At 40.8% G+C, this 7,500-nt stretch overlaps 1 protein-coding gene across 2 annotated transcripts in view; it reads left to right on the forward strand.

The window, feature by feature from the left end:
* The window catches only part of LOC119596298, a 20,406-nt gene that overhangs the window by 4,003 nt on the left and 8,903 nt on the right, over positions 1-7,500 (forward strand). Inside the window, exon 1 of one of the 2 annotated variants that reach the window (XR_005230748.1) lies at positions 6,058-6,374. The exons of the other annotated variant lie outside the window; for it this stretch is intronic. The gene's annotated coding sequence lies outside the window, so the exon portion shown is untranslated. Of the gene's footprint in view, positions 1-6,057; positions 6,375-7,500 lie in introns of those variants that run through there. 2 annotated transcript variants of the gene reach the window in all.

Below are 7,500 nucleotides of genomic sequence, written 5' to 3' on the forward strand. Positions count from 1 at the left end.
TCTCTAAGACTTTTGAAAATATTGGAAGCAAAGAGACTGGAAGATAATTATTTACATCCTCGATGTCACCAGCTTTGTGTAGAGGAATGACGTGAGGAATTTTCTGAGTTGGGAAATATGTTGGTAACAACAGAAGTGTTTACAATAATCATAATATAAAATGCAATAACTGGCAACGAATATCTTATGAATGGAAATGGAATTCCATCAGGAATTAGAATATGTTAAATCTTTTATAGTTAAAATGATGGTGTTGCAGTCCACAGGATCGTCTGAATCTTTTTAGATTCACTTGTGACTTTTAATAAGTATGTTTACCAGTATTTGGGGAAAAAATCCTCTGCTCTCTCACGTAAGTTATCGCTACCATGTATGTTTTTACAATTACTCTTAGTGATCATCAGGAACTATTTTCCTGGTAGTTTTTCACGTCATAGTAAGATCATCTCTTTTTCTCTGGAATTTTTATCTGTAGTATTGTTTTTTGCCTTTGTCGATTAGTAATGCATCCGTTTCTTCTCTTCTCTATAATTGTTACGCAAGGTCATATTGAACCTATTGCTGGTTCCTAGGCGTTATTGAAGCTTTATCCACCGTTATCCACGGGGCTGAAGGCCGGGTTATTTTCCTCGTTACGATTGGTGCACAGTTGTCCATACATTTCAGGAAAGAATTAGTTTTAAAAATTTACTTGCACATTAACATCGTCAGTGTGAAGAATACTATTCAGATTATGAACTTCATTTAATAGTGACTTACAAAGGTCGTTTTGGCTATAGTTCTTGAAGCACCGAAACGTTTGACACAGTGGTGTTTTTTCGGTTTGCTTATATTGAGGATAGCAGATATTAGCTTGTGATCTGCCACCGGGCTGTGAACTACGCCTAGACTGGTAATAATGTCTTGTTTATTAGTAATCACGAGTTGCAGGGTATCCTCATTGGTCTATCTGTGACTTAAGTCAACTTCAGTCTTGATTAATTTGCCAACTTTATTATCTGATGCTAATAAACTGTCACTGAAATCACCCCGGATTAAGACGGGTTTCTTGCGCAGACAAATGTTCCTAAAGCATTCTGAAATACGCGTATAGCTGAAAGACGTAACATGAATGCAACCAACAATGACAGACGGTAGTTTCCTGCATTGCATTGTATCCATATATCCTCAACTCCTTCGACTTTATCAGTGCCCGACTTGAAGTCATCCCTAATGTAGATACAAACTCCTCCCCCACGACCATGATCACGGCAGTAGATATTAAAGGAAGAGAAATTCACTATAGAATCGCTTATACTTGGAAGAAGCCACGTTTCGTTGATGCATGAAATATCAACATGTCTTTCACTGACTAGAACTTCTATATCTTCCTTGTGATAGAGGCGTGACTGGGCACTTATTAATAGTGTTTATGAGGTCCTTATTCTGTGCAAGCTAACCATCGACACCGTCTTCTTAGCCAAATTCCTACTCACTGCAATAGCTACAAAGTCTAATTTTGTGAACACACAGTTGGCAGTATGCACATCAGACTTTATAGTCACATCTGCATGTTGATTGTCTGTCTGAAAGTCCCACACTTAAAGCATCTATGGCGATGGCTGCTTGGCTGAACACTCCTTAACTCATGAGAGAGAGAGAGAGAGAGAGAGAGAGAGAGAGAGAGAGAGAGAGAGAGAGAGAGAGAGAGAGAGAGAGAGAGAGAGAGAGACAGAGAGACAGAGAGAGAGACAGACAGACAGAGAGAGACAGAGAGAGAGAGACAGACAGACAGACAGAGAGAGAAAGGGAAATGACACAGTTATGCACATGCACAAACTAACAAACATAAACACACACACACACACACACACACACACACACACACACACACACACACACACACACACACACACACACACACACACACACACACACACACACATTTCAGTATTTCTTAATTTCGACTGCAATGATAGTGAGGGCAATAACATTGTAAATCAGTAATAACAGAGCAACAGATATTTGGTACGAAACACATGTTTTCCTATCAATAAGAGGAACACGCCTGCTAATTCACTAACTCTCTCTCTCTCTCTCTCTCTCTCTCTCTCTCTCTCTCTCTCTCTCTCTCTCTCTCTCTCTCTCTCTCTCTCTGATACATATGCCGTGCATACTGCATACTTTTTGAAACTCACTGCTTTGCTATTAACTGCCTTTTTGAGGTGAAAGCACTTCAACCTGATGTAAGATTGCAACTAATCTGAGTCGTGTTTGTCTCACGGGGTGCACCGTGGCCCATAAGAAGGAGGAGCACCATAGCCCAAGGGAGGGTGGACCGTGGCCCATAAGAGGGAGGTGCACCATGGCCCATAGGAGGGAGGTGCACCATGGCCCATAGGAGGGAGGTGTATCATGGCCCATAGGAGGGAGTTGCACCATGGCCCAAACGAGGGTGCACCATGGCCCAAACGAGGGTACACCATTGCCTAAATGAGGGTGCACCGTGGCCCATAAGAGGGAGGTGCCCCATAGCCCAAAGGAGGGTGCACCGTGGCCCATAGGAGGGAGGTGCATCGTGGCCTAAAAGAGGGTGCACCGTGGCCCATAAAAGGGAAGTGCACCATGGCCCAAAAAAGGAGGCGCACTCTTCCCTGGCCCGAGAACTCTTCCATGTATTAATTATATTTGGTAACCGATGCTACTGGGAGACCAGTTCTGGGGGACCAGTGATGCCAGACTCTGCGTCTTGCAGCAAACATACCCCACTGGTTCTCTATTCGAGTCAAACGGGCAACTTGATCGAGTACGTCCAAGGGTCAAACAGGTACCATCCAGGCAGCATCAGACAGCTCCCAAGTTATTTATAGTGTTGTGTTTTGTCTTCATCACTACCCCTGTGCCTATTAGACTTCTGAAACTTTCCAGAACCCAAGTGGGAAGACGGAATCAGAGTAACACTCAAATTCCCAGGTCAAGCATGAAAGACAAAAAGTCTCGATCTGCACCGGAGGTCTTACTCGATCAATCTGTGTATATCATCTAATAATAGGCATTCCCAACCACAGGTAAACCAAAAGAAGGTGTTTGGGTGTTCCTTGACTACAGTGACTATGAAGAATATTAAACAACAGTAATGCATACACTAATGCAGCTGAACTGTCAGGGATTCTATATCTAATCTGAAGAACCACAACATATGTGTCATGTAACCTTATCATCCCAACGGTAAATCATCCCGCTTCCCTGAGAGGGAACTGAATCCAACCAATGTTGGGACTTTTAATAATAGACCTCAAGAGGGGGTAGCGGTGATGATACGTCACGATCTACCTTTTCAGCCCATCCATCTGCAGACTCACTGCACTAAAGACAGGCTAGAAAACAAACACACTGTCGCATCAATCTACCTAACCTCACCTCTGGAAAGACACTCTGTGCTACAACTGAGCCCTGTATCCTTTGTTTTAAAGAGCTGAGAGACTGAATACTGACACACCCACAAACTTCCAAATTCAGAGACCATATCTAATAGTGAGCTAATGTGCAGATGGACTACACTTGGCAGATCATTAAAGCGAATACTTTAGGAAAGTTGGATGGCACTTCCTGAGCATGCGGACTGGAGTCTTTATAGATCCCCTGTAGTAATACCGAGATCTGTGGAAGAATTCCAGATGCAAAAAGACCTGTGCCAAGGCCACAGAAACTTGAAAGAAATTCGACTATGAATGTGACATATCCCACATCTTTCCAAGAATTTAACTGTTGGAACTCTCTAGCCTAGCCTCAATGATGAAGAGGGATCACGAAATAATTGTCTTCACCAGGATGGTCAAGTATCTGCTGACCTCAACAATACGAAGGAATAATGCCTAGAAAGAACGACTGAATTTCTATTTAACCACAGGACACAAAGGCCAGTCTCCACCATATATTAAAACTATCCATTTCTATTATGTACATAATCTGTCATGCTGTTGTTGGGCATCTGGAACTATCCACATGTGCTTTGAGACACCTCACTGTTGTATAATTTGTTTCTAATGCTAACTTGGGATTGCCCTAACAAATGATCGGATTATGTTTATACTTCTACCAATTGAAGTATCAAGCACCATCCATAAAGTTATTTTTCCTAGGTGGTTATTATGAGAGCGTTTAAATGCATGGATCTCTTAAAATTTTGATCCATGCAGCTTCTAATGTAGGTTGGGGAGAGAGAGAAGACATACATAATGTACAGCCGGGTGTAAGGCTTGTGATATACTGTAGTATATGAGGTTCCATGTACCACTTGAACTGGTCTTTATCTTTTTAGGGAATGTTTGTAGTGGGTGTGAGTTCCTACTGGCATGGCCGGGTACTGAAGGTGGAATGGAGATCTACAGGGAAGACATTAGACTCCCCAGTTGGCGAAGAACGGGGAAGTTCTGAGTTGCTGCTGCTTGTCGTGGTCTGCTGCAGGATCGTGGAGTCCTCTCTCGGCTCCAGATTCTGTGGCGTAAGTATACGAAGACTGTAAGCGAACAGGGAATGAGAGGAGCCTGTGGTCCAATGAGAGAGCCGAGAGCTGTCCATGTTAGCCAGTCAGGTCTCTGCAGTGTCGAGAGCAAAGCCTGCTGGTGAGAGTGTAAGGACGAGGCTGTGGACCTGATGTGACCCAACCTTGGAAGTATGCTGAGCTTCAGGTTGCGGGGTCGTGCTGCTAAGACATATCATAGTACACCAATATACACAGTGATGGGCATCGATACACAGAATTATCTAGAGCGATGCGGATACACTGATATTTGAAAATTATCAAAAGTGATTCTGATACATCGATTCTTCGTAGATAGTTAAAGCGACGCCGATACTAAAACACGTATCGTCGAACCTGATTGTAAGAAAATATCCCCACTGATATGCAAATATTTAATTTGCATGTTTGATGCACAAGAAACAATGACTTCAGCAGAAGTCATAAAAAAGTATAAAAAGCAGTTCCTTTAGGCGAAAGAAAAGAGATGAAAAGAGAGAGAGAGAGAGAAATGGGGGGGGGGGGGCTGAGATGCTTACTTATCTGTGCAAAAGAAGTTTTAAGTGTGGAATAATTCCTGAATAATGAAAATTTAGTAATCTGCTCTCTCACGGTAATTAACCTTCAATATTTTATTTTATTTTATTTTCTGGAATATCCACTTGTTTGAGATCTATAGATAAGATAATAATAATAGTCAATATTCATGAAGAAAAACATCTAGTTGCATTTGTACAGTTGAGTTGACAAGTTGATTCTAGTTTGTCCTTTTCCGTTCCAAATGAGACCCACACTGAATTCACAATAAAAAAAAATCAGTATTCTATTGAAATGAAACTTGTTCCTGCAGCGAGAATGGTTATAACTGCCACTTTCATCCCTGCAGCAGAAATCCACCAAAGTGTAAGAATATTGAATTAACTCCATACTCACACTTGATAATCGGGATCTGCAAGGGAATGAACTGAACAACTGGAACAAACTGGTTCCTTCGACAACCAATACAGTGAAGCTATAGAGGTCTTTCAGGTCAGGGTATCGTCTCGTCGCCTGGACTTAGAGCAGCACCTCAGAGCGGGTCCTCCACCCGACTTTCGTTAACGACTCCTGTCAACAGCTCTCTGACGCTGATCCGGACGCCTGCCGTCTCGTTGTCATACGGCAAGCTGAGAGAGCATGATTTGCTCCTCTATACTGTTTCCCCTCGCCAGCTCTGCCACATTCATGTTATCAGTAGGAGGAGCCACCCTGCAGGATTTTGAATAAGTCATCAATAGCTTAATTCACTACATGCCTGTGTATATGGTTTAAGCTGTAACTGCCTCAACCCTTATGAAAGCGAATACATCCTTTAATTAAACCTATCATTCAACATTTTCAAATCCAAGGAACTCGAACTAATAAGATTATAATATTATCAGTATCATTCCCTTCGTTTAAATTTGAGCTGTACCCTAGTTGTCGAGGCATACAGGTACTGCACCTTGCCCTAGGGTAACCTGGAAGCTAGTGCTCGTTAAGAGACATGCTACTGTCTTTCTAACTAAAGAAACAGAAATTAATTACTAATTATTCTGAAACCAAAGAGAACAAAATTAGAACTGAGGAGATAAAGAGGCAGAGATCTCGGGTCAAGGACAGAAAAAGACAGAGACAAAAACTAGGATCAAGGCCAAAGATAAATACTGAAGGAAGATAAAAGTTATCACACATGGCAGCCACTGCTTTAGTCAATATATAAAACATGTGGATCCTACACTTTCAGATCACAACTCGTGATTTGTCTCGAGATATTCTCAACAACCAATTTGTCTTCAAGCAGCCAATTAAAAGACTTTGTTATAGTGCCATCAACTTCCAGCAAACAAATACGGTATGGGTGCGTTCTTAAATTTGATATAAATGATTTTGTGTTGTGTTTTGAATAATGGAAAAAAATCAAGCGTGTTATTTCGCTCTTTGGCAACCTTTACTGTTTATATTTTCTCTCTCTTATCTTCACTTCTACATTATTCATCTCCAAAAGACCGGATGCTTGCAGAACAAAACAACCTAGGCCTATCAGCAGCCTCAACCACATACCCAACTTGATCTCATGCTTTCTACACCCATTTACGTTGTGTAGATTAGTATATAAGCCTAGACAGACAGAATTCGTTCAATGATCTATACACACCAATAGCTCTATTTTACAAATCCCTGGAATAAAACCAAGAGTTTACATTGTTTTGTCTCAATGGACTCCAGTCAGATGAATCTTAGTGACTTCTTGTTTTTGGTGTTATATTAGCATAGCTACTACTAGTATGACGGCCGCTGTTACGAATATCGTCAGTGTTGATTTTGTCATTTTTGTTATTATGTTAGCATATTCATGATCACCGTTTATATTGCTATTGCCATCGTGACTATTATTATAAAGGCAATCATAAGAACAATCCAGTGTTATAATATCATTACTAATAATATTGATGATAATGCTTGTAATAACCAGACCTATGAAAACAAATAATGGTACTGATGATGATGATGATGATGATGGTGATGATGATGATGATAATGATGGTGATGATGATAATGACAATGATGATAATGATGAATTGATGAGAAGGATAAGGATAATCGTAATGATAATAATAAAAGTATATGAGAATAGTGGAGGGAGGGAGGGTGGAAAAAAGAGAACATGAAAGGAAAAGTAAGCCGCTCTGGAATATATTTGTTACCGCAAGTGATGGTACGGTAACAAATATATTGTTAGTTACTTTTCAAAACATGTTTAGCGAAAATTACATCTTGTTTTAGAGGTTACGATTTTTTTTCTGTTACAATTTCGTCTTACATGCAGATATGTTGAGTGCACACTGCATCTCAAAAGTAGCAGTTAACACACTGTTGTCAGGGACTGAGGACACTTATAACGTACCATCGGCCTATGTTGTTAACGTAACATTTGTACCCAACTATACAACTGTCTTAGATGGTTTGTGAGTCACTTA

This window comes from Penaeus monodon, chromosome 37 (assembly GCF_015228065.2).
Source record: "Penaeus monodon isolate SGIC_2016 chromosome 37, NSTDA_Pmon_1, whole genome shotgun sequence".
Classification (NCBI taxonomy): Eukaryota; Metazoa; Arthropoda; class Malacostraca; order Decapoda; family Penaeidae; genus Penaeus; species Penaeus monodon.